Source organism: Leucopleurus acutus (assembly GCF_964270905.1).
Source record: "Leucopleurus acutus genome assembly, chromosome: 7".
In the NCBI taxonomy this organism is placed as follows: Eukaryota; Metazoa; Chordata; class Mammalia; order Artiodactyla; family Delphinidae; genus Leucopleurus; species Leucopleurus acutus.
In genome coordinates this window covers 109946374-109973487 of record NC_139150.1, presented here as the reverse complement: position 1 = coordinate 109973487, position 27114 = coordinate 109946374, and the positions used below count along the sequence as shown (strand labels likewise).

General features: G+C 40.3%; 1 protein-coding gene across 5 annotated transcripts in view; it reads left to right on the top strand.

Annotated features, from left to right (window-relative positions):
• Positions 1 to 4600, top strand: part of SAP30 (Sin3A associated protein 30) — a 45425-nt gene extending 40825 nt beyond the window's left edge. For 4 of the 5 annotated variants that reach the window (XR_014326326.1, XR_014326327.1, XR_014326328.1 and 1 more), the window contains one exon: positions 2282 to 2423. The gene's annotated coding sequence lies outside the window, so the exon portion shown is untranslated. Of the gene's footprint in view, positions 1 to 2281; positions 2424 to 4166 lie in introns of those variants that run through there. The other variant, XR_014326325.1, reaches the window with a different exon arrangement.
• Positions 4601 to 27114: the final 22514 nt, after the last annotated feature.

The window sequence follows — 27114 nt, the reverse complement described above, 5'->3', positions numbered from 1 at the left end:
ACTGAATCTAGGAGAACTGTCCAGTTTTAGGAGCCCATGGAATATTTAGAATAAATGTTAACATGAAAATAAATTTTGGCAGGAAAAGAGGCCAAGAAGGAAGGGAACTTGAAAATAAGGCCTTTGGTTTCCTGGCATTCTAAAAGAGGCATTGGACTGACAGTAAATGGCATCATAGCCCAGATCACAACGATAATTTTGCGATTTGTTGGAAACAACCTACTTATCAAACCGAGAAAGATGGAAAGATTGATTAAGTGTGCCAGCGTGTGTTCTTTGTAGACCCCAAGTGACTGTCGAAGCTTCCTAGGTACAAGCCTCTGGTTGGTCGGTAATGATAACAATAACAGTATTGACAGTAGTAATAATAATGTCATTGCCAAGTGTGCCAAACATTTTAGAAATGTGGGCTTATTTGACCCAAGCAACATTCTTTCATGAGGTAATTTTTCAGATAGGGGAACTGAGGCCCCAAAAGATTAGGCAGCTTGGCCAAGATCACCAAGCTGGTAAGTAGTGGAGCTGAAACTTGAAAGAAGACAACAATAGGCTGTTAGCCCATTGTCTCAGTTAGTAGTAGAAGGAGTGGAATGAGAGAGTCTAAAACAACAGTATGACTCAAAAAGGCTGCAGCCCACGACCTGAGTATAAACGAACCACACATCCCCTCTAGGACTCAGAGCCTTCCTTCTTGTACCCCCTTAGTCTATGTTCTATTAACCTGGCTTGAGACCATTCTTCCTTGGATGCTTATAAACTTGAATCAGCTAAACAGTTTCCTACAAAGTCAGATATGGAAAATTGCCAAAATGTCCATCCTTTGGATAGAGTTTCTAAGTGGTTATAATTCTAGGAGTAAAATGATAGTGCCAGACACTCAGTAAACATTTGTTGAATGAATGAATGAGTTAATAAATGAATGAGTGAGAGGATAAGATACTTGGGTAGATGGTAGGTTGTTGGGAGTTATTCAGCATTCAGTAATAATTTATTGAGTGTCTACTGTGATTGATGTTTAGTGTCAGTGAGGACCAGCTCAGCAGCAAGCCACCACTGTTTTCTCAAAGTGCAGGCTACAAAACCGTACTATAAATCCTTAGTTTTCTCCCTTGTACAATAAAAGGTTTAACTGACGGTTTTTATGGTACCTTCCATTTCCCACTTTCTGTGAGCATATGACTCTCAATATATTTTTAAAAATAAACTAAAATTTCAGAATAGTTTTAGATTTATAGTTGCTAACAATACAGAAACTTCAATATACCTATACCTATATCTCTATTATTTAACATCTTACATTCATGTGATATATTTGTTGCAATTAATGAATTGGCATTGATAAATTGTTATTAACTAAAGCCCATACCTTATTCATTTTTTCTTGTTTTTTTTTCCTAATGTCCTTGCTCTGGACACCACATTACATTTACTGTCAAGTCTCCTTAAGGTCCTCTGGGCTGTGACCATTTCTTAGACTTGCCTTGTTTTTGATGACCTTGACAACTTTTGAGGAGTACTCGTTAGGTGTTTTGTAGAACGTCCCTCAATTGAGATTTGTCTAGTATTTATCTTGTGATTAGACTTGGGTTGTGTGTTTTGGGGAAGAAGGCCACAGAGGTGAAGTTCCATCTTCATCACATTATATCATGGGCACTTACTGGGAACGGACTCATAACAGTGGATGTTGACCTTGATCCTGGCTGTGGCAGTGTGTGTCAGGTTTCTCCACTGCAAAGTTGGTTGTCTTCTCTCCACCGCATGCCACATCCTTTGGAAGGAAGTCAGCCTGTTCAGCCCACACCCGAGGAGTCAGGATATGCTCCACCTCCTTGAGTATCTGCGAACAGTTTTTGGAATTCTTCTGCACATGAGATGTGTCTATTCTCCCTCATTTATTCATATCAGTATGAACTCATGGATATTTTATTTTATACTTTGGATTATAATCCAATAGTACCTTCTTTTTTTTTTTTTTTTTTTGGCTGGCTGTTTGGCTTGCGGGATCTTAGTTCCCCGACCAGGGATTGAACCCATGCCCTCGGCGGTGAAAGAGTGGAGTCGTAAGCACTGGACTGTCAGGGAATTCCCTCCAATAGTACTTTAAAAATGTTATTTTGTTGCTCAAATTGTTCCAGCCTTGGCTGTTGGGAGTCCTTTTAGTTTTCTTCTGTGTCCTTTTGATATAAACTGTCATCAGGTGTTAGTTTTTTTCCCCCAACATTTTCTTACTTTCTGACACTACAAGAAGCTCCAAGCTCATCTTGTATATTTCCTGTCCTAGTCCTAGAATCAGCCATGTCCTCAAGGAATGCTGGTTCCTTTTATTGGAGAATGGATTGGAAACGCAGACCCAGGCACTAGATGGACTCACTGCCTCTGGAGTGTCATAACTTCTGGGCCCTCTCTGCTGATGGAGCTGGGAAATATAGGTGCATATAGTAATCTATGTGCACACATCTATAGGTATTTCTCTATGTAACCATTATATTTATATCAAGCTACACATGAGTTTATGTTGACGTCTCCAACTCTAATCTGTTTCTAGATGAACTGTTCTGACCTTCTGCCCTTGCTGATGGGTAACCTCCCTCTCCTGTCCCCACCATCTGCCACTCATTTAGTTGTTCTGTTCCAGCATTTGTGTACAGCAGTGTCAGAATTGTTAACCCGTATCCTGCAATAAATAATTTTATCAACTAGGACACGGTGCTTATGTGCAGTGTCTTTTGCCCTCAGTTTTATAGGCTCCATTTACAAAGTTGCTCAGGTCAGCACCTTTCCCTCTACCCCAGGCTCCAGTGAGGTTGTTTTGTGCATTTGTAATACAGTTAGATTGTTCTATCACATTCTGCATTCCATCCTGCGATACCCCAACCTCTTAACTATAGTTTTTTTTATCATGCATGCATTAAGGATCAGTCTTCGTGCTGTAAAGGTCTATGGGTTTTGACAAATCCATAGTGTTAACTATCCACTATTACATTATGATACAGAATAGTCTCACTGCCCTAAAATATCTCCTGGACTTCACCTAATCTGTCCTCCCCCGCCTGGAACTCTGGCAGTTATTGATCTTCTTACCATTTCTATAGTTTTACCTTTTTCAGGCTATAATATAATTGGAAACATATAGAATGTAGCCTGTATAGACTGGCTTCTTTCACTTAGCAATATGTGTTTGAGTCATTCACGTGTTTTTAGAGTTCAATAGTTTATTTCTTTTTATCACTGAATAATTTTCCATGATACTGATATACCACAGTTTGTTCATCCTTTTACCTGTTGAAGGACATCTTTGTTGCTTACAGTTTTTACAGTTATAAAGGTGCTATAAAGGTTTATGTGCAGGTTTTATGTTGACATACGTTTTCGAATTTTTTGATCAATGTCTTTTTAACATTTTTCAGGTTGATTGTAATTGATTTGTAATTATCTAGCTTTTATATGACTTCTCAAATATAGCTATTTAAAAAATAATTTTCACATAATAAGTCTGTTCAGAATCAGGTACCATTTTTTATAAAAGTATAAACAATGAACCTGTAAGTGTTTTATGGAATAAGAGAACTCTAACTATAGGGCATTTTAGAAGTATTTACATTTAATATTCTTTGAAATATGAGCAGACGTGGTCTGCCGAGGCCATTTCTTTTACACTGCAGGGAAATTTATAGGTGTTAAATTAGCTGCAAAGTTGTTCCTTTATTGCTCTGTCACTAATAAAACATGTTAAAAATTGCATATTTGGAAATCCAAATAGAAGCATTTGCAAGTTGAAGTTCCCTTTGTATATATACATATCAGATAGGACACAGGAAATGCCAAGAAATAATAAGCTATGGAAATATTTTCCCTGGATATTTCATCTCTAAATACATGATATGTTTTTACATATATTATAATCCTGTTAAAACATCACTTAACTGTTTCATAGGATATGGGCATGCACTAGAGTGGGAGGCAAATATAGCCGCTAAAATTAGCCTAAAACATGATAACAATTCTACCAAAAGAAAGCCTTTCTATAACACTGTCTTCTGTCCTTGGCAAGTTAGTCTTTGCTTTTATCACTAATATTCCAAACAGGGCTCCTTTGAGGATGAAGTAGCAAAAATTGTCCCCACATTGTTACCACCTTACAGAACTTTCACTGCATTTTGCCACAGAATCCGATTGACTTGTGCCGATTGGACCAGCAAGGCTGAAGTGTAAAATATCTTGCATCAGGAAAGCTTCAGCAGTGTATGCTGGGCTTCCCTGGTGGCTCAGTGGTTAAGAACTCCCCTGCCAATGCAGGGGACACAGGTCTGAGCTCTGGTCCAGAAAGATCCTACATGCCGCGGAGCAACTAAGCCCGTGTGCCACAACTCCTGAGCCTGCACTCTAGAGCCCGCGAGCCACAACTTCTGAGCCCACGTGCCACAACTACTGAAGCCCGTGTGCCTAGAGCCTGTGCTCCGCTACAAGAGAAGCCACCTCAATGAGAAGCCCGTGCACCGCAATGAAGAGTAACCCCCACTCGCCGCAACTAGAGAAAAGCCCACGCGCAGCAACAAAAGACCCAACGCGGCCAAAAACAGATTAATTAATTTTCAAACGAAACAGTGTATGCTATGTTTTATTTTGTGTCTTAAGTTACTCAATGTAAAATATTTCAGAAAATGGGGAAGGCCAAGTATCAGTGAGAATGATGGGCTTAAGACTATCATACTTGTTCAGTGTGTTTCTCTTCTCCATAGAAATTAGAGGCTTTTTAGTGTCAGAAAATTAATGAGTCCAAACTATGTTGGCAAATGCTGGGATTTTCTTCCCTGACCTAAAAGTTTCAGAGATTTCTCCACTAGGAGCCTGACTTGCTCAGAGGTGAGGACTGGCTTCCCAAGAAGCTCGGGGGGTGGGGTGGTTAGGGCTTTAATTCAGTGGAAGAAATTCATGAGAGGATTCTTGGGAGTTTGATTCTCTCCGAAGCAGAGCATACCTTATGATCATTTGATGGGGGCTTTTATAGGTAGACTATGCCCCTTTAATATACAAAATTATAACAGGGAAAAATCTTCTACCTCTCTTTCACAAAAAAAATATGTTTGTTTCTTTTATTTTGTTTTTTAGCTGGAGAAGCAGCAAGACGGAACAAGACATTGAGCCCCTAGATCTTCTTGCCTTGTTCCCCGAATACTCACAATTATGCCAGTACAGGTGAGTTGATATACAGGTCTCTGGGGAAAGGACATTTACAGAGATTGTTCTTCCCTGTATGCCGCTGATGTGCCAAACTAAACTTACCAAGGATCCTCCAGGAGGAGAGAGATCGACACTCTGTCCCCTTCCCTTCTGAGATTCAGCTTTCTAAGGGCTGAGATAGCCCTGATGGAGGGTCCCTGGTAGCGAATAAACATTAAACTTCCCCCAGGAAAAAAGAGGGAGTCTGAGTCAGGAGCTTAGGCTCAACACCAGAGCCTAGAGGTCTGTAGGGGAACAGCGTGTTCTAGATAACAGTGTGCAGCTGTGTTTAGAAACCCAATTATACCCGGGCACCTTGGCACAGTGGTCGTGTTTGTGGAACAGTGGCTGACTGTGTGAGTATAAATCCAATAAGCCTTAGGAGTCTGTGTCCTCAGGGCCACCCTGCTGCCTGCACAGGGTTCTGAAGCAGAAAGGACATCCTCACGGCAGGACAGGGACTCACTGGAGCCTGTCAGAATCAGTTTTCAACAGGGACACTATGTAGAAGTGATTAAAATCAGACTTTTTAAATTGAAGTACAGTTGATTTACAATACTGTGTTAGTTTCTGGTGTACAGCAAAGTGATTCAGAGATATATATATATATATATATATATATATATATATATATATATATATATATATATATATATTCTTTTTCGTATCCTTTTCCATTATGGTTTATTACAAGATATTGAATATAGTTACCTGTGCTATACCATAGGACCTTGTTGTTTATCTATTTTATATATAGTAGTTTGTATATGCTAGTCCCAAACCCCTAATTTATACCCCACCTTGGTAACCATAATTTTGTTTTCTTTTTTTTTAATCTATTTTATTGAAGTATGGTTGATTTACAATGTTGTGTTAATTTCTGCTGTGCAGCAAAGTGATTCAGTTATACATATTTATGCATTCTTTTTCATATTCTTTTCCATTATGGTTCACAGGATATTGAGTATAGTTCCCTGTGCTGTACAGTAGGACCTTGCTGTTTATCCATCCTATATGTACTAGTTTGCATCTGCTAATCCAAAACTCCTAATTTATCCCTCCCCACACTTTGGTAACCATAAGTTTGTTTTCTATGTTTGTGAGTCTGCTTCTGTTTTGTAAATAAGTTCACTTGTATCATATTTTAGATTCCACATATAAGTGATACCATATGATATTTGTCTTTCTCTGTCTGACTTACTTCACTTAGTATGATAATCTCCAGATCCATCCATGTTGCTACAAATGGCATTATTTCATTCTTCTGAGTGGTATTCCATTGTACATACACTACATCTTCTTTTTTTTTCCCAACTGTTTTATTTTTTATTTATTTATTTATTTATTCATTTTAACATCTTTATTGGAGTATAATTGCTTTACAATGGTATGTTAGTTTCAGCTTCACAACAAAATGAATCAGTTATATATATACATATGTCCCCATATCTCTTCCCTCTTGCGTCTCCCTCCCTCCCACCCTCCCTATCCCACCCCTCCAGGCGGTCACAAAGCACCGAGCTGATCTCCCTGTGCTATGCGGCTGCTTCCCACTAGCTATCTACCTTACGTTTGGTAGTGTATATATGTCCATGCCTCTCTCTCGCTTTGTCACCGTTTACCCTTCCCCCTCCCCATAGCCTCAAGTCCATTCTCTAGTAGTAAGTCTGTGTCTTTATTCCTGTTTCACCTCTAGGTTTTTCATGACATTTTTTTTTCTTAAATTCCATATATATGTGTTAGCATACGGTATTTGTCTCTCTCTTTCTGACTTACTTCACTCTGTATGACAGACTCTAGGTCTATCCACCTCATTACAAATAGCTCAATTTCGTTTCTTTTTATGGCTGAGTAATATTCCATTGTATATATGTGCCACATCTTCTTTATCCATTCATCCGATGATGGACACTTAGGTTGTTTCCATCTCTGGGCTATTGTAAATAGAGCTGCAATGAACATTTTGGTACATGACTCTTTTTGAATTATGGTTTTCTTAGGGTATATGCCCAGTAGTGGGATTGCTGGGTCATATGGTAGTTCTATTTGTAGTTTTTTAAGGAACCTCCATACTGTTCTCCATAGTGGCTGCACCAATTTACATTCCCACCAACAGTGTAGGAGGGTTTCCTTTTCACTACACCCTCTCCAGCATTTATTATTTGTAGACTTTTTATGATAGCCATTCTGATTGGTGTGAGATGATACCTCATTGTAGTTTTGATTTGCGAGATATTGAGCATCTTTTCATATGCCTATTGGCCATCCGTATGTCTTCTTTGGAGAAAAGTCTATTTAGGTCTTCTGCCCATTTTTTGATTGGGTTGTTTGTTTTTTAATTGTTAAGTTATATGAGCTCTTTGTATATTTTGGAAATTAATCCTTTGTTGGTTGCATTGTTTGCAAATATTTTCTCCCAGTCCGTAGGTTGTCTTTTCACTTTGTTTATGGTTTCCTTTACGGTGAAAAAGCTTGTAAGTTTGATTAGGTCCCATTTGTTTATTTTTGCTTCTATCTATTGCCTTAGGAGACTGAGCTTAGAAAACATTGGTATGATTTATGTCAGAGAATGTTTTGCCTATGTTCTTTTCTAGGAGTTTTATGGTATCCTGTCTTATATTTAAGTCTTTAAGCCATTGTCAGTTTATTTTTATGCATGGTTTGGGGGAGCATTCTAACTTCATTGATTTACATGAGGCTGTCCAGCTTTCCCAATGCCACTTGCTGAAGAGACTGTCTTTTCTCCAGTGTATATTCTTGCCTCCTTTGTTAAGATTAACTGACCATAGGTGTGTGGGTTTATTTCTGGGATCTCTACTCTGTTCCATTGATCCATATGTGTGTTTTTGTGCCAGTACCATGGTGTTTTTGTAAAATCAAGACTTTTTATAGACTGATCAGTTCCTTCCCCCTGGAACTTTGAAACAAGACTACTCCCTTTGGACTAAGTTCCCAGGTTCCTGGACAATTTGGGGAATGAAGAGTCCTAAAGAGAGAGATACTGAATTACCTACAATGTAGAGGGATGGAGGCTTAAGCAAATACTTAGAAAAATAAAGAGAGATGCCCAAGTTTTGAATCCAAAACCAGTGGAGGTCATACAGATTAATACGCCATTCATTGGGACTCACCAAGAGCTCAGGTGTTTGCCAAACTTGTTTAACTACTGAAAAAAATTTCTTTTAAACTAAGAATCCTGAAGGACTAGATTGCAAGGAACACTGGTTGGAAAATGCTTCTCGAATGGCAGAATTTTAGATACTAAATCATAACAAAGGAGCAGTCAGTTTGGGGCAGGGGCTCTTTCCTGGTACCTGCCGTTATGATTGCTTGACTGTCTCAGGGTAGACTAGCCCCACAGGTCTGCGGCACTAATCACAATGTTCTAATAACTCCAACCCAAGGAGGGCAGAGGAGAGGGTGCTGAGCTGAGATCACAGCTTTCTCCTTGGCTCTGTCCATCCATCCTTGGCCTTTGAATAATAACCTCCTGCAATCACTCGTTGGCACCGGGTATAGGGATTTTCGTCCATTTTACTATATATCCTCAGTGTCTAGACTCTGCCTGGCCCAGTTTAAATGTTCAATAACTGTGTGTTAAACACTGAACTTCTGGCCTTCTCTGTCCTGGCAAAGTTACTAGAAACCTAACACATTGTTTCCTTTGCATAGTTTGTGCCTCGCACTGCAGGTCAGATCCTTGTGAAGGTTCAGGAAGTGTGAGAGCAGCAGTGACTGGGAAATCCTGACTGGGTTTGGTGGGCCCAGTCCTCAGCAACACATGGAAAATAATGTTTGATTTGTCAGTCAGATGAAACCCATATCTACCCAAGTCAGACCAACCTGGCATGGTGGGGGCAGGGGTGCAATGAAGCCATTTCAAGCTCTACCAGCTGAATCACTATCCCCCCAACCCTGCGTTGCCCCGTCTAAGGATGACGGGCAGTGTGTTTAACAAGCTGTATGGCAACGTAAGTTTTATAAACAAATGTATATAAATAAATCATTATATAAGTAAAAACCTAAAATATTCCCTTTTGGGGACTTCCCTGGCGGTCCAGTGGTTAAGACTTCACTTTTCAATGCAGGGGGTTGCAGGTTTGATCCTTGGTTGGGGAACTAAGATCCCACATGCCTCGGGGCCCAAAAACTAAAACATAAAACAAGCAATATTGTTACAAGTTCAATAAAGACTTTAAAAATGGTCCACATCAAAAAATCTTTAAAAAAAAATTCCGTTTTTATTCTCTCAACTAAACTAAACTCATCCTGAAGCTACTAACTCTGTGGTATAAATTAAAATGGTCATCCAATCATTCTAATTATTTCTAAATCGTTATTGATGTTTAGAAATTACTGGGTGGTCTTATGTTTGATAAGCTCTCATGAAGCTGGACGCTGCCCGTCTCTAAGCTATGATTCTGCAGAGGAAACGAGCTCTCCCGATGCCTTCCCTGTGAACCTGATGGTCATTAGACCTGGGGCCAGGCATGGCTGCAGTGGGAGAGTGACCAGGCGGGCTGTCCCTCATGTTCTGGATGCTGGCGCATCTCACGGAGCCCATACCTGGAGGGCCTTTGCTTCCACCCTCACCTACAGCACTGCCCCAGCCAGCCTGTCTCTCCACTTCTGCCCCCCTGGGCCCCTCCTGAGGTCAGACAGGGACTGCGTCCGCTCTGCTACCACCTTGGCCTGCTCGGCTCATGCACCAGCGTCCAGGTGCACCCGTCCCAAGTCCCATTGCCACCTGCTCGGTGGCCACTGGATGATGTCATTCGGTGATGCGTGGTCTAACCTCAGCTGTTTACCAGCCTTCAGGACTGTAGTTCTGTGTGATAACCTGCAGGAACACCATGCCAGTGCATGCAGGCTGAATATCAACCCCGGCCCCGTCCCTTCTGAGTGGTTCAGAGAGTCCCGAAGTCTTATGCATGTGTTAGGGCTAGGCCGCAAACCCTCCCCTTCTGTCTCACGGTACCTACCATTTCCTCCTCTGTCTCTCACCTCTGTACAGTGGCTCCCACGTTGATTTGTTGATTCCTGGAACCATCCCTCAGGTAGTGTTGCCGTTTGGGTGCTCTGTCTCTGAGCTGAAGCAGGAGAAGGCCCCCTCCACTGGCCTGATGGGCCCACAGTTGCCAGGCTGAGCTGCCTTATTCTCTTCGTGACTTGCTCCTCACTGCACCCTGAGTCTCTGGAACCATACCAGACAGTAACCCCAGCATCTACCCCGGCAGCTGACTGTTGCCCACACAGCTCACCATCTTCTGGATTAAGCCTGTACATTTTCCCCCAGTTTTAATGAGAAATAATTGACGTACAGCACTGTATAAAGTTAAGGTGTTCAGCGTAATGGTTTGACATACATATATTGTGAAAAGCTTATCACAATAAGTTTAGTAAACATTACATCTCATATAGATAAAGAAGTTTCTCTTGTTTTTTTTTTAGAAGTTTTTCTTCTTGTGATGAGAACTCTTAGGATCTACCCTCTTAACTTTCAAATATACCATACAGCAGTGTTAACTGTCATCACCCTGATGTACGTCACATCCCCAGGGCTTATTTATCTTATAAATGGAAGTTTGCACCTTTGACCAATCTTATTCCATCCCCTGCTCCTGCTGCCTATGGTACTTTGGTAACCACAAATCTGATCTCTTTTTCTATGCCGTTTTTCTTTTCAAGATTCCACATGTAAGTGAGATCATACAGTACTTGTCCTTCCCTGTCTGACTTATTTCACTTAGCACAATGCCTTCAAGTTCTATCCACATTTTGCAAAAGGCAGGATTTTCTTCTTTCTTATGGCTGATTATTCCATTGTACGTATATACCAAAACTTCTTTATTCCTTCATCTTTCAGTGGTCACCTCAGTTGTTTCCACGTTTTAGCTATTGTAAATAATGATGCTATGAACATAGGGGTACAGATATTTCTTCAACATAGTGTTTTCGTTCCCTTCGGATATATACCCAGAAGTGGAATTGCTGGATCGTATGGTAGTTCCATTTTTAAGGAACTATAAGTATAATTTGCCCCTTTTTAAATTGGATTATTTGGGGTTTTTTTGCTGTTGAGTTGTATGAGTTCTTTATATATTTTAGATATTAACCCCCTATCAGGTGTATGATTTGCAAATGTTTTTTCCCATTCTGTGGGTTGTCATTTCATTTTCTTGATTATTCATTTTGTTGTGCAGCCTAAATATTTTGACACTCTTTCTACTCTGGGTTATTTCTTCCCCCAATAGCTTGGTAGCTTAAGAAGAGGTCTTTAATCCCCAATGGGTTAAGGACATTTTGCTCAACACACGTGGGCATCAGAAGCAGCCATTTGAGTGGGACCAAGGCATGAATACTGAAAATTCCATAGGTGACCTGGATGTTCATCCAGGGTGAACACCAGGCTTCCCTGGTGGCACAGTGGTTGAGAATCCGCCTGCCAATGCAGGGGATATGGGTTCGAGCCCTGGTCCAGGAAGATCCCACATGCTGCAGAGCAACTAAGCCCCTGTGTCACAGCTACTGAGCCAGCGCGCCTAGAGCCCGCGAGCCACAACTACTGAAGCCCACGTGCCTAGAGCCCGTGCTCCGCAACAAGAGAAGCCACCGCAATGAGAAGCCTGTGCACCTCAACGAAGAGTAGCCCCTGCTCGCTGCAACTAGAGAAAGCCCGTGCACAGCAACGAAGACCCAGTGCAGCCAAAAATAAATAAGATAAACAAACAAACAAAAAACATCTAAGAGAAGAGCCCTTAGCTTAGGGGCCCTCTGTTTGGGTCCAAAGCATGTACTCAGTTGTCCCCTCCATTTGTAGGCCCAGTGCTGGATGTACCGACATGCCTCAATCGGATTGATTCTTCGGAAATTCGTGGTTGGTTGTTATCTGGGCCTCCTGCCACTCTGTAAACCACCCCTATGGACAGTGATGCACAATTTCCTTTAGGTTAATTCCGTAAGTTGCATTTCAAAAAGAAAAAAAGACTTGACATCACAAGGAAACCACTTTTAGTTGCTTCATTTCCTGGAGCCTACAGCATTTTTTTTTTTTTTTTTGGTACAGCTGGCAAAATGCCTGGGACAAGATGTATTCAATTCTAGTCAAAGCAGAGCTATGTCCGGAGAAACAGACGGCCCACCTAAGGTGAAAAAAATTACTTTCTTGGCAGGCAAGCCAGGGTGATTTATTCACCTCTTCCTCTAGGAAGGCAGGAATGTGTGCAGGCAAAATAAATACAACATGTTACAAGCACATTCCACAGATGAACAGAATAATTGGTGCTGAACCAGGCAGTGGGAGGTATCCTCCTGCGTCCAGACAGGCTCAGGGAACTTGTCACACATGCACGAAAGTGCCCCCAGAACTGGAAAATCACTCCATTGGGGAGGTAATAAGAATCAGGACATAAGTGAAGAGACCCATCGTAACCCTCTCTGAGAGCCCGTGATGACACGCTGAGAATATCAGGGACAGGTATAGGCTCAGAAAAATGACTAGCTATACACAAAGCAGTGAGAATCGTATTGTGCTCCATCTAAAGAAACCCTGTCTGGGGTTAATGAGGTAGACAGGTAATCCGCATTTGTTTAGAAAAGGGGCGATACAGCCTCAGAATTTGTTGCTGATTATCTAATACTTTTCCTGGTGGTTACTCGTGTTCAGATCACCTGGAAAGTACATCCCACTCAGAAGGCTTTTCCGATACCTGATGAAACACCCCCTAAGTGTTTCCGCTCTTTTGTTCTGAATCTGCATTCAACAAGTAACATTCTGATTATGAATTTGGTCTCCCAGTTACCTTGATAACGGGCAGGATTGAGGAAACAAGTTTGGAGGTCACTGGAAAGGCTTATTATATACTTGTTACAAATAAGTGAATTTGTGTTTTGTTTGCTATATCAATCTTTTGAAGGTGTAGTTAGCACAGGTTAGTCCTGCAACCTACATGCCCGCCAGGACAGGCAAAATCCACTCTTTGGACCTACACAGCTGAGTGCCAGAACCCGGAATCTCTGGCCACTGCTCCATATGCAGTCTTGTGAGGCTCCACCCGCACAGCCCAGGGTCTGTGCCTCTCTTTAAATTCAGCATAAACCATCCCCCATAGTCACCTCCCTACCGCTTCTTTAAAATTAGCAGAGGTAATTCTAAATTATCTTCTCTGCAATGACTTCTCATGTCTTGTAGCCTTGAACCTTAGGAAACAAGTTGCATTACCTGTGATCACACTGTGACCATGTAGTTTTACCCAGTTGCAAACTTTCAGCTTCCTGTGGTCCTTCCTGCCCTCTTCACTTGGAGAGCTGGGCCATGGTTAGGCCACATGAGGATGTACTGAGGGTCCCCCTGCACCCCTTGATCAAGTAACTTGAAAGGAGTGCATGTTCTCATCCACAGGAGCAGAACTAGAATGGCACTTCTGTCTGTCAGCTGTGCCCTCAATAGCTGTGAGCTTGGCCCTTCCCCCATCAGAGAGACGGTCCTTCTGTGACCTGCCCTGGCATCCTCATCCCTGACTCTCACAAAGGCACCATCGCTTCAAGGACTTTTGCTTAGTCTTCACTTTCCTACGGAGTAAGTTGGTGGCACCGTGCACTCCTTGGTGGACACTCCACACTGGTTGTTTGCTGGAGGGCATTTGTCCACTTCGGTGACCAATAGTTTTTGCTCATTTCCAGAATGAGATGGAATCAGGAATGACCCAACTCTGGGAATTACCTATTAGCCTTACATCCGAGAAATTGCCCTGTATCCCTTGAAAACAGCAAGCTATCTTCCCTTTAAATGCAAAATAGAAATATCAGTATTGCATATTAATTTCTTCTTCCCCTAATTGGGAGGGTTGGCCGAAGGACTAATAATGATGACTGTTGTAAAAATGTTCTTAAAATAGTCGCTTCATAGATAAGAGATGCATTTACTGCAACCGAGATTTATTCTGTGAGATGGCAAAATGGGGTTTGCAACGCAGGATGTTTATTGCTTCCAGGGGCTGTGGCTAATCTCTCATGAAGCAAGTTTTCAGTTGGGTAGAGATTGAGTAATTAGAACAGAGATGCATTGTGTAACTCCTTCTTCCTCTTTATTTATTGTGAACCAGTGAATACCCTCACTCTCAAGCTGCAGGCCAGCTTAATAGATTTGATTTTTGAGTGTCTCGCATCATGAGAGCTCAGCAGTTCTTGCAAGAAGTGCCCACAGATAACCAAGGCCTTGTATCTGTCTCTGTGCTGATGTTGAACTGGTCTGACAGATACACCTAAGGGCATCCTAATACCCTTTTCTTTAAAGGGAAAGAGAACTGACATTTACTGATTACTTACTCTGTAGGCATACTATCTTTATTTCTCATGGCTGATCTATGAGATTGGTATTATTTTCCCTATGTTATAGGTGGGATTGACACCAGAGACATTAAGTAACTTGCTCCAGGTAATTGAAAACCTTCGAAGCTGAAGACAAACGTGCTCTCTTCTGCTCAGTTTTATACAGGAGAAGTGAGGTGATAATACAGTAGAGCTGGATTTCTGGATTTAAAACCAGGCCTATCTGACCCCAAAGCCACTGCTCCTTCTGCTGTGCTGTGTTGCCATATTGACATACAAGAGGCTCGATAAATGCCTAAGGGTTTTTTTCTTTTTTTTTTAGTTTTGCTACTCTGAATTGTTTTTTTTCAATTGTGTGTGTATCTGGCAAAGTGCACATAATATATAATTTACCACCTTACCCATTTTTATGAGCACAGTTCAGTGGTATAAATACATTCATAATATTGTGCAACCATCACATCTCCATAACTTTTTTCATAAAACTGAAGCTCTGGGACTTTCCTTGTGGTGCAGTAGTTAAGAATCCACCTGCCAGTGCAGGGGGCATGGGTTCGATCCCTGGTTCAGGAAGATCCCACATGCCATGGAGCAACTAAGCCTGTGCGCCACAACTACTGAGCCTGCACTCTAGAGCCCGTGAGCTACAACTACTGAAGCATGCATGCCTAGAGCCCTACTCTGTACCAAGAGAAGCCTGTACTCAATGAGAAGCCTGTGCACCAAAAGGAAGAGTGGCCCCTGCTTGCCACAACTAGAGAAAGCCCACGCGCAGCAACAAAGACCCAAAATGCAGCCAAAAATAAATAAAACTTAAAAAAAAAGAAAAGAATCTTAAAAAAAAAAAACCTGGAACTCTATTCCTACTGAACAATAACTCCCTCATCCCTCTTCCCCTAGCCCCTGGGAACCACCATTGTACTTTTTGTCTCTACAAATTTGACTATTTTTAGTACCTCATATAAGTGGAATCACAGTATTTGTCTTTTTGTGATTGCCTTATTTTAGCATATTGTCCTCAAGTTTCATGCACACTGTAGTATATTGTAGAATTTCCTTCGCTTTTAAGGCTGAGTAATATTTCATGTATGTATGTATTACATTTTGCTTCTCCATTCATCTGTCAATGGACCCTTGTTTCCACATTTTATTTATTGTCAATAATGCTGCTGTGCACATAGGTGTACAAATATCTCTTTGAGACCCTGCTTCCTTTGGGATATATACCTCAGAAGTAGAATCGCTGGATCATATGGTAATTCTATTCTTAATTTTTTGAGGTACCTCCATACTATTTTCCACAGCAGGTGTACCATTTCGTATTCACACTAACAGTGCACAAGGGTTCCAATTTCTCTGCATCCTCGCCAACACATATTGTTTTGTTTTTTTGAGAGTAGCCATCTTAATGGATGTGAGGTAGTATCTCATTGTAGTTTTGATTTGAATTTCTCTAATAATTAGTGATATTGAGCAACTTTTCATGTGCTTATTGGCCATTTGGATATCTTTGAAACTTGTATATCAAGTCCTTTGCCCATTTTTGATTGGGTTGTTTGTTTTTTGTGTTGTTGAGTGTTAAGAGTTCCCTATATGTTCTATATGTTCTGGATATTAATTCCGATATTAATCAGATATATGATTTACAAATATTTTCTCCCATTCTAGGGGTTGCCTTTTTACTCTGTTGATAGTGTCTTTGATGCACAGAATTTTAAAATTTTCATGAAGTCCCATATGGTGTCACATCCAAGAAATCATTGCCAGATCAAATGCTGTGAAGCTTTGACTCAGGTTTTCTTCAAAGAGTTGTTTTTTCCCCCCTTAGGCCTTACATTTAGGTCTTTTATCTATGTAGAGTCAACTTTTATATATGGTGTTAGTTAAGGACCCAACTTAATTCTTTTGCATGTGGATATCCAGTTTTTTCCAGCACCATTTGTTGAAAAGACTTCTTTCCCCATTGAATCGTCTTGGCATCCTTGTCAAAAATCAGCTGACAATAGATGCAAGGGTCTATTTCTGGGTTTTCTATTCTATTATTGTTATGTCTGTCCTTATGCCAATACAACACTGTTTTGATTTCTATAGCTTTGTGGTAAGTTTTGAAATCAGGAAGTGTGAGTACTCCAGTTTTGCTCTTCTTTTTCAAGATTGTTTTAATTATTCAAGGTCCCATGAGACTCTCTATGAATTTTAGGATGGGATTTTTCTATTTCTGCAAAAAAAAAGTCATTGGGATTTTGACAGGGATTCCATTTAATTTGTAGATTGTTTTGGGTAATATTGACATTTAACAATATCAGGTCTCACAATCAGTGAATGTGGGATCTATTTTCATTTATTTATCTCTTTAATTTCTTTCAGTTTTTTTTTTTATTTTTCATTGAACAAGTGTTTCATTTCCTTGGTAAAGTTAATTCCTAAGTATGTTATTCTTTTCCATATTATAAATGGAATTGTTTTTGTAATTTCCTTTTTAGATTGCTCATTATTAGTATATACAAATACAACTAATTTTTATGTATTGACTTTGTATCCTGGTACTTTGCTGAATTCATTTATTCTAATAGTTTTCTTTGTATGGAATCTTTTAGGGTTTTCTATATGTGAGATAATGTCCATCTACAGAGATAATTTTACTTCTTCTTTTTCAGTTTGGATGCCTCTTATTTCTTTTTCTTACCTAATTGCTCTGGGTAGAACTCCAGTACTATGTACAGTGGAAGTGGTGAAAGCAGGCATCCTTGTCTTGTTCCTGATATTAGAGGAAAAGTTTTCAATGTGTCACCATTGAGTATGATGTTTGCTCTGGGTTTTTTGTATATTGCTTTTACTGTGTTGAGGTAGTTTTCTTCTTCTATTCCTAGTTTTTTCAATGTTTTTACCATGAAAGGGCGTTGAATTTCGTCAGAATCATTTTCTACATCAATTGAGGTGATCGTGTGTGATGTTTTTTCTTTCTTTCTGTTAATGTAGTGTATTACATTGATTTTTGTATGTTGAACCATCCTTGCATTCTGGGAATTAATCCCACTTGGGCATGGGGCATAATCCTTTTAATATGTTGTTGAATTTGATTTGCTAGCTTTTGTTGAGGATTTTTGCATTGATGTTCATGAGGGATATTTGTTTGTAGTTTTATTGTTGTGTCTTTATCTGGCCTTTGGTGGAAGGGTAATTCTGGCCTCATTGAATGAATTAAGAGGTGTTCCATCCTCTTTGATTTTTTGGAAAAGTTTAAAAGAAGGATTGATATTAGTTCTTCAAATGTTTGGTAGTATTTGGTAGTGAAGCAACTGGGTCCAGGGCTTTTCTCTGTCTGGAGATTTTTAAAATTCAGTCTCCTTACTAATTGTAGGTCTGTACACATTTTCTATTTCTTCATGATTTAGTCTTGGTTGGTTTCGTGTTTCTAGGAATTTGTCTATTTTATCTATGTTGTGCAACATGTTGGTATATAATTGTTCATAGTACTCTCTTACATCCTTTTTCTTTCTTTAGAATCAATAGTAATGTCCTCCCTTTTATTTCTGATTTTTGTAATTTGATTCTTTTGTCCTTTATTCTTAGTCCAGTAGCTAAAGGTTTGTCAATTTTGTTGATCCTTTTGAAGAGCCAACTTTTGGTTTCATTGATTTTCTTTATTGTTTTTCTCTTCTCTGTTTTCTTTCTCTCTATTCTAATCTTTATTATTTCCTTCCTCCTGCTAGCTTTGGGTTTAGTTTGTTCTTCTTTTTCTAGTTCCTTAAGTTATAAAGTTAGGTTGTTGATTTGATTTTTTTTTTTTTTTTTTTTTTGCCGTACTGTGTGGCATGTGGGATCTTATTTCCCCTGACCACAGATTGAACCCATGCCCCCTGCATTGCAAGCATGGAGTCTTAACCAGTGGACTGCCAGGGAAGTCCCACCTTTCTTGTTTTTTTATTTGAATATAGTTGATTTACAATGTTGTGTTAATTTCTGCTGTACAGTAAAGTGATTCAGTTATACATATATATACATTCTTTTTTCTTTTCTTCTCCACTATGGTTTATCTCAGGATATTGAATATGGTTCCCTGTGCTATACGGTAGGACCTTGTCATTTATCCATTCTATATGTAATAGTTTGCATCTGCTAACCCCAAACTCCCAGTCCATCCCTCCCCCAACCCCTCCCGCTTGGCAACTACAATTCTGTTATCTATGTCTGTTAGTCTGTTTCTGTTTTGTAGATAAGTTAATTTGTGTCATATTTTAGATTCCACATATAAGTGATATCACATGGTATTTGTCTTTCTCCTTCTGAGTTACTTCTCTTAGTATGATAATCTCTAGGTTCATCCATGTTGCTGAAAATGGCATTATTCCTTTCTTTTTTAAGGCTGAGTAGTATTCCATTGTATATATATACCACTTCTATTTTATCCATTCAGCTATCAGTGGACATTTAGGTTGTTTCCATGTGTTGGCTATCATAAATAGTGCTGCTGTGAACATAGGGGTGCATGTATCTATTCAAATGAGAGTTTTGTCTGGGTATATGCCCAGTAGTGGGATTACGGGATCATATGGTAGCTCTACTTTTAGTTTTTTTTTAACATCTTTATTACAGTATAATTGCTTTACAATGGTGTGTTAGTTTCTGCTTTATAACAAAGTGAATCAGTTATACATATAAATATGTTCCCATATCTCTTCCCTCTTGCGTCTCCCTCCCTCCCACCCTCCCTATCCCACCCCTCCAGGCGATCACAAAGCACCGAGCTGATCTCCCTGTGCTATGCGGCTGCTTCCCACTAGCTATCTACCTTACGTTTGGTAGTGTATATATGTCCATGCCTCTCTCTCGCTTTGTCACAGCTTACTCTTCCCCCTCCGCATATTCTCAAGTCCATTCTCTAGTAGGTCTGTGTCTTTATTCCTGTCTTACCCGTAGGTTCTTCATGACATTTTTTTTCTTAAATTCCATATATATGTGTTAGCATATGGTATTTGTCTTTCTCTTTCTGACTTACTTCACTCTGTATGACAGACTCTAGGTCTATCCACCTCATTACAAATAGCTCAATTTCGTTTCTTTTTATGGCTGAGTAATATTCCATTGTATATATGTGCCATATCTTCTTTATCCACTCATCCGATGATGGACATTTAGGTTGTTTCCATCTCTGGGCTATTGTAAATAGAGCTGCAATGAACATTTTGGTACATGACTCTTTTTGAATTATGGTTTTCTCAGGGTATATACCCAGTAGTGGGATTGCTGGGTCATATGGTAGTTCTATTTGCAGTTTTTTAAGGAACCCCATACTGTTCTCACAGTGGCTGTATCAGTTTGCATTCCCACCAACAGTGCAAGAGGGTTCCCTTTTCTCCACATCCTCTCCAGCATTTACTGTTTCTAGAGTTTTTTCTTTCTTTCTTTTTTTTTTTTTTTTTGAGGTACATGGGCCTCTCATTGTTGTGGCCTCTCCTGTTGTGGAGCACAGGCTCCGGACGCGCAGGCTCAGTGACCATGGCTCACAGGCCTAGCCGCTCCGCGGCATGTGGGATCTTCCCGGACCAGGGCATGAATCCGTATCCCCTGCATCGACAGGCGGACTCTCAACCACTGTGCCACCAGGGAAGCCCTGTTTCTAGATTTTTTGATGATGGCCATTCTGACTGGTGTGAGATGATATCTCATTGTAATTTTGATTTGCGTTTCTCTAATGATTAATGAAGTTGAGCATTCTTTCATGTGTTTGTTGGCAGTCTGTATATCTTCTTTGGAGAAATGTCTATTTAGGTCTTCTGCCCATTTTTAGATTGGGTTGTTTGTTTTTTTGTTATTGAGCTGCATGAGCTGCTTATAAATTTTGGAAATTAATCCTTTGTCAGTTGCTTCATTTGCAAATATTTTCTCCCATTCTGAGGGTTGTCTTTTGGTCTTGTTTATGGTTTCCTTAGCTGTGAAAAGCTTTGAAGTTTCTTTAGGTCCCATTTGTTTATTTTTGTTTTTATTTCCATTTCTCTAGGAAGTGGGTCAAAAAGGATCTTGCTGTGATTTATGTCATAGAGTGTCCTGCCTATGTTTTCCTCTAAGAGTTTGATAGTTTCTGGCCTTATATTTAGGTCTTTAATTCATTTTGAGGTTATTTTTGTGTATGGTGTTAGGGAGTGATCTAATCTCATACTTTTACATGTAGCTGTCCAGTTTTCCCAGCACCACTTATTCCACTGTACATTCCTGCCTCCTTTATCAAAGATAAGGTGACCATATGTGCGTGGGTTTATCTCTGGGCTTTCTATCCTGTTCCATTGATCTATCTTTCTGTTTTTGTGCCAGTACCATACTGTCTTGATTACTGTAGCTTTGTAGTATAGTCTGAAGTCAGGGAGCCTGATTCCTCCAGCTCCGTATTTCGTTCTCAAGAATGCTTTGGCTATTCGGAGTCTTTTGTGTTTCCATACAAATTGTGAAATTTTTTGTTCTAGTTCTGTGAAAAATGCCAGTGGTAGTTTGATAGGGATTTCATTGAATCTGTAGATTGCTTTGGGTAGTAGAGTCATTTTCACAATGTTGATTCTTCCAATCCAAGAACTTGGTATATCTCTCCATCTGTTTGTATCATCTTTAATTCCTTTCATCAGTGCCTTATAATTTTATGCATACAGGTCTTTTGTCTCCTTAGGTAGGTTTATTCCTAGATGTTTTATTCTCTCTGTTGCAATGGTAAATGGGAGTGTTTTCTTGATTTCACTTTCAGATTTTTCATCATTAGTATATAGGAATGCCAGAGATTTCTGTGCATTAATTTTGTATCCTGCTACTTTACCAAATTCATTGATTAGCTCTAATAGTTTTCTGGTAGCATCTTTAGAATTCTCTATGTATACTATCATCTCATCTGCAAACAGTGACAGCTTTACTTCTTCCTTTCCGATTTGGATTCCTTTTATTTCGTTTTCTTCTCTGATTGCTGTGGCTAAAACTTCCAAAACTATGTTGAATAAGAGTGGTGAGAGTGGGCAACCTTGTCTTGTTCCTGATCTTAGTGGAAATGCTTTCAGGTTTTCATCGTTGAGGATGATGTTGGCTGTGGGTTTGTCATATATGGCCTTTATTATGCTGAGGAAAGTTCCCTCTATGCCTACTTTCTGCAAGAGTTTTATGATAAATGGGTGTTGAATTTTGTCAAAAGCTTTCTCTGCATCTATTGAGATGATCATATGGTTTTTCTCCTTCAATTTGTTAATATGGTTTATCACATTGATTTGCGTATATTGAAGAATCCTTGCATTCCTGGAATAAACCCCACTTGATCATGGTGTATGATCTGTTTAATGTGCTGTTGGATTCTGTTTGCTAGTGTTTTATTGAGGATTTTTGCATCTATGTTCATCAGTGATATTGGCCTGTAGTTTTCTTTCTTTGTGACATCCTTGTCTGGTTTTGGTATCAAGGTGATGGTGGCCTCGTAGAATGAGTTTGGGAGTGTTCCTCCCTCTGCTATATTTTGGAAGGGTTTGAGAAGGATACGTGTTAGCTCTTCTCTAAATGTTTGATAGAATTTACCTGTGAAGCCATCTGGTCCTGGGCTTTTGTTTGTTGGAAGATTTTTAATCACAGTTTCAATTTCAGTGCTTGTGATTGGCCTGTTCATATTTTCTATTTCTTTCTGATTCAGTCTTGGCAGGTTGTGCGTTTCTAAGAATTTGTCCATTTCTTCCAGGTTGTCCCTTTTATTGGCATATAGTTGCTTGTGGTAATCTCTCCTGATTTTTTTGTATTTCTGCAGTGTCAGTAGTTACTTCTCCTTTTTCATTTCTAATTCTATTGATTTGAGTCTTCTCCCTTTTTTTCTTGATGAGTCTGGCTAATGGTTTATCAATTTTGTTTACCTTCTCAAAGAACCAGCTTTTAGATTTATTGATCTTTGCTATCGTTTCCTTCATTTCTTTTTCATTTATTTCTGATCTGATTTCTTTTCTTCTGCTAACTTTGGGGTTTTTTTGTTCTTCTTTCTCTAACTGCTTTAGGTGCAAGGTTAGGTTGTTTATTCGAGATGTATCCTGTTTCTTAAGGTAGGATTGTATTGCTATAAACTTCCCTCTTAGAACTGCTTTTGCTGCATCCCATAGATTTTGGGTCGTCGTGTCTCCATTGTCATTTGTTTCTAGGTATTTTTTAATTTCCTCTTTGTTTTCTTCAGTGATCACTTTGTTATTAAGTAGTGTATTGTTTAGCCTCCATGTGTTTGTATTTTTTACAGATCTTTTCCTGTAATTGATATCTAATCTCATAGCGTTGTGGTCGGAAAACATACTTGAAACAATTTCAGTTTTCTTAAATTTACCAAGGCTTGATTTGTGACCCAAGATATGATCTATCCTGGAGAATGTTCCATGAGCACTTGAGAAAAATGTGTATTCTGTTGTTTTTGCATGGAATGTCCTATAAATATCAATTAAGTGCATCTTGTTTAATGTATCATTTAAAGCTTGTGTTTCCTTATTTATTTTCATTTTGGATGATCTGTCCATTGCTGAAAGTGGGGTGTTAAAGTCCCCTAATATGAATGTGTTACTGTCGATATCCCCTTTTATGGCTGTTAGTATTTGCCTTATGTATTGAGGTGCTCCTATGTTGGGTGCATAAATATTTACAATTGTTATATCTTCTTCTTGGATCGATCCCTTGATCATTATGTAGTGTCGTCTTTGTCTATTCTAATAGTCTTTATTTTAAAGTCTATTTTGTCTGATATGAGAATTGCTACTCCAGCTTTCTTTTGGTTTCCATTTGCATGAAATGTCTTTTTCCATCCCCTTACTTTCAGTCTCTATGTGTCTCTAGGTCTGAAGTGGGTCTCCTGTAGACAGCACATATATGGGTCTTGTTTTTGTATCCATTCAGCCAATCTGTGTGTTTTGGTGGGAGCATTTAATCCATTTACATTTAAGGTAATTATCGTTATGTATGTTCCTATTCCCATTTTCTTAATTGTTTTGGGTTCGTTATTGTAGGTCTTTTCCTTTTCTTGTGCTTCTTGCCTAGAGAAGTTCCTTTAGCATTTATTGTAAAGCTGGTTTGGTGGTGCTGAACTCTCTCAGGTTTTGCTTGTCTGTAAAGGTTTTAATTTCTCCATCAAATCTGAATGAGATCCTTGCTGGGTAGAGTAATCTTGGTTGCAGGTTTTTCTCCTTCATCACTTTAAATATATCCTGCCAGTCCCTTCTGGCTTACAGTTTCTGCTGAAAGATCAGCTCTTAACCTTATGGGGATTCCCTTGTGTGTTATTTTTCCCTTGCTGCTTTTGATATGTTTTCTTTGTATTTAATTTTTGACAGTTTGATTAATATGTGTCTTGGCGTATTTCTCCTTGGATTTATCCTGTATGGGACTCTCTGTGCTTCCTGGACTTGATTAACTATTTCCTTTCCCATATTAGGGAAGTTTTCAACTATAATCTCTTCAAATATTTTCTCAGTCCCTTTCTTTTTCTCTTCTTCTTCTGGAACCCCTATAATTCGAATGTTGGTGCGTTTAATGTGTCCCATAGGTCTCTGAGACTGTCCTCAGTTCTTTTCATTCTTTTTTCTTTATTCTGCTCTGCAGTAGTTATTTCCACTATTTTATCTTCCAGGTCACTTATCTGTTCTTCTGCCTCAGTTATTCTGCTATTGATCCCATCTAGAGTATTTTTCATTTCATTTATTGTGTTGTTCATCGTTGTTTGTTTCATCTTTAGTTCTTCTAGGTCCTTGTTAAATGTTTCTTGCATTTTGTCCATTCTGTTTCCAAGATTTTGGATCATCTTTACTATCATTATTCTGAATTCTTTTTCAGGTAGACTGCCTATTTCCTCTTCACTTGTTAGGTCTGGTGGGTTTTTATCTTGCTCCTTCATCTGCTGTGTGTTTTTCTATCTTCTCATTTTGCTTACCTTACTGTGTTTGGGGTCTCCTTTTTGCAGGCTGCAGGCTTGTAGTTCCCGTTGTTTTTGGTGTCTGTCCCCGGTGGCTAAGGTTGGTTCAGAGGGTTGTGTAGGCTTCCTGGTGGAGGGGACTAGTGCCTGTGTTCTGGTGGATGAGGCTGGATCTTGTCTTTCTGGTGGGCAGGTCCACGTCTGGTGGTGTGTTTTGGGGTGTCTGTGGACTTATTATGATTTTAGGCAGCCTTTCTGCTAATGGGTGGGGTTGTGTTCCTGTCTTGCTAGTTGTTTGGCATAGGATGTCCAGCTGTAGTTTGCTGGTCATTGAGTGAAGCTGGGTGCTGGTGTTGAGATGGAGATCTCTGGAAGATTTTCGCCATTTGATATCATGTGGAGCTGGGAGGTCTCTTGTGGACCAGTGTCCTGAAGTTGGCTCTCCCACCTCAGAGGCACAGCACTGACTCCTGGCTGCAGCACCAAGAGCCTTTCATCCACACAGCTCAGAATAAAAGGGAGAAAAAGTAGAAAGAAACAATTAGAAGAAAGCAAGCAAGCAAGAAAGAATGAAAGAAAGGAGAAGGAAGGAAGGAAGGAAGGAAGGAAGGAAGGAGGGAGGAAGGGAGGGAGGAAGGAAGGAAGGAAGGAGGGAAGGAAGGAAAAAAGAAAGAAAGAAAGAAGATAAAGTAAAATAAAGTAAGAAAATATAATAAAGTTATTAAAATAAAAAAATAATTATAAAGAAAAGAATTAAAAAAACAAAACAAAAAAATGGATAGAACCCTAGGACAAATAGTGGAAGCAAAGCTATACAGTATAAATATTGCTCTCAAAGTCCACCTCCTCAATTTGGGATGATTCGTTGTCCATTCATGTATTCCACAGACATAAAGTTGATTGTGGAGCTTTAATCCGCTGCTTCTGAGTCTGCTGGGAGAGATTTCCCTTTCTCTTCTTTGTTTTCACAGCTCCCAGGGGCTCAGCTTTGGATTTGGTCCAGCCTCTGCATGTAGGTGGCTGGAGGGTGTCTGTTCTTTGCTCAGACAGGACGGGGTTAAAGGAGCCGCTGATTCGGGGTCTCTGGCTCACTCAGGCCGGGGGGAGCAAGGGGCACGGAGTGTGGGGCGAGCCTGCGGCGGCAGAGGCTGGTGTGACCTTGCACCAGCCTGAGGCGCACCGTGCGTTCTCCTGGGGGAGTTGTCCCTGCATCCTGGGACCCTGGCAGTGGCGGGCTGCACAGGCTCCCCGGAAGTGGGGTGTGGAGAGTGACCTGTGCTCGCACACAGGCTTCTTGGTGGCGGCAGCAGCAGCCTTAGCGTCTCATGCCTGTCTCTGGGGTCCGCGCTTTTAGCCGCGGCTCGCGCCCGTCTCTGGAGCTCCTTTAAGCAGCGCTCTTAATCCCCTCTCCTTGTGCACCAGGAAACAAAGAGGGAAGAAAATGTCTCTTGCCTCTTTGGCAGGTCCAGACTTTTCCCTGGACTCCCTCCCGGCTAGCTGTGGCGCATTAACCCCCTGCAGGCTGTGTTCATGCCGCCAACCTCAGTCCTCTTCCTGGGATCCGACCGAAGCTGGAGCCTCAGCTCCCAGCCCCGCCCGCCCCGGCGGGTGAGCAGACAAGCCTCTTGGGCTGGTGAGCGCTGGTCGGCCCTGATCATCTGTGCGGGAATCTCTCCACTTTGCTCACCACATCCCTGTTGCTGCGCTGTCCTCCACGGCTCCAAAGCTTTCCCCCTCTGCCACCCACAGTCTCCGCCCGCGAAGGGGCTTCTAGTGTGTGGAAACCTTTCCTCCTTCATGGCTCCCTCCCACTGGTGCAGGTCCCATCCCTATCCTTTTGTCTCTTTATATTCTTTTTTCTTTTGCCCTACCCAGGTACGTGGGGGATTTCTTGCCTTTTGGGAGGTCTGAGGTCTTCTGCCAGCGTTCAGTAGGTGTTCTGTAGGAGTTGTTCCATGTATAGATGTATTTCTGGTGTATCTGTGGGGAGGAAGGTGATCTCCATGTCTTACTCTTCCGCCATCTTCTACTTTTAGTTTTTTAAGGAACCTGCATACTGTTCTCCATAGTGGCTGCACCAATTTACATTCCCACCGACAGTGTAAGGGGGGTTCCCTTTTCTCCATACCCTCTCCAGCATTTGTTATTTGTAGACTTTTAATGATGGCCATTCCGACTGGTGTGAGGTGGTAGCTCATTGTAGTTTTGATGTGCATTTCTCTAATTATTGGTGATGTTGAGCTTCTTTGGAGAAATGTCTATTTAAGTCTCCTGCCCATTTTTCTATTTGGTTGGGTTTTTTTAATTTGTTGAGTTGTTCTTTCTTATTTTTAAAGTAAGTGTTTATGGCTATAACTTTCCCAATTAGCAACACTTACATTTCATCCCATAAGTTTTGGCATGTTGTGTTTTTGTTTTTATTAGTCTGTAAGTATTTTCTAATTTTTTTGGTATTTTCTTCTTTGATCCATTGGTTGTTGGAGTGTATTGTTTAATTTCCACAATTTTGTGAATTTTTTAGTTTTCCTTCTGTTGTTGATTTCTAACTTCTATGCATTGGGGTTGGAGAAGATATTTTGTATGATATCCATCTTTCAAAATCTGAGACTTCATTTGTGGCCTAACCTATATCCTGGGGGATAGCCTATGCGCACCTGAGAAGAATATGC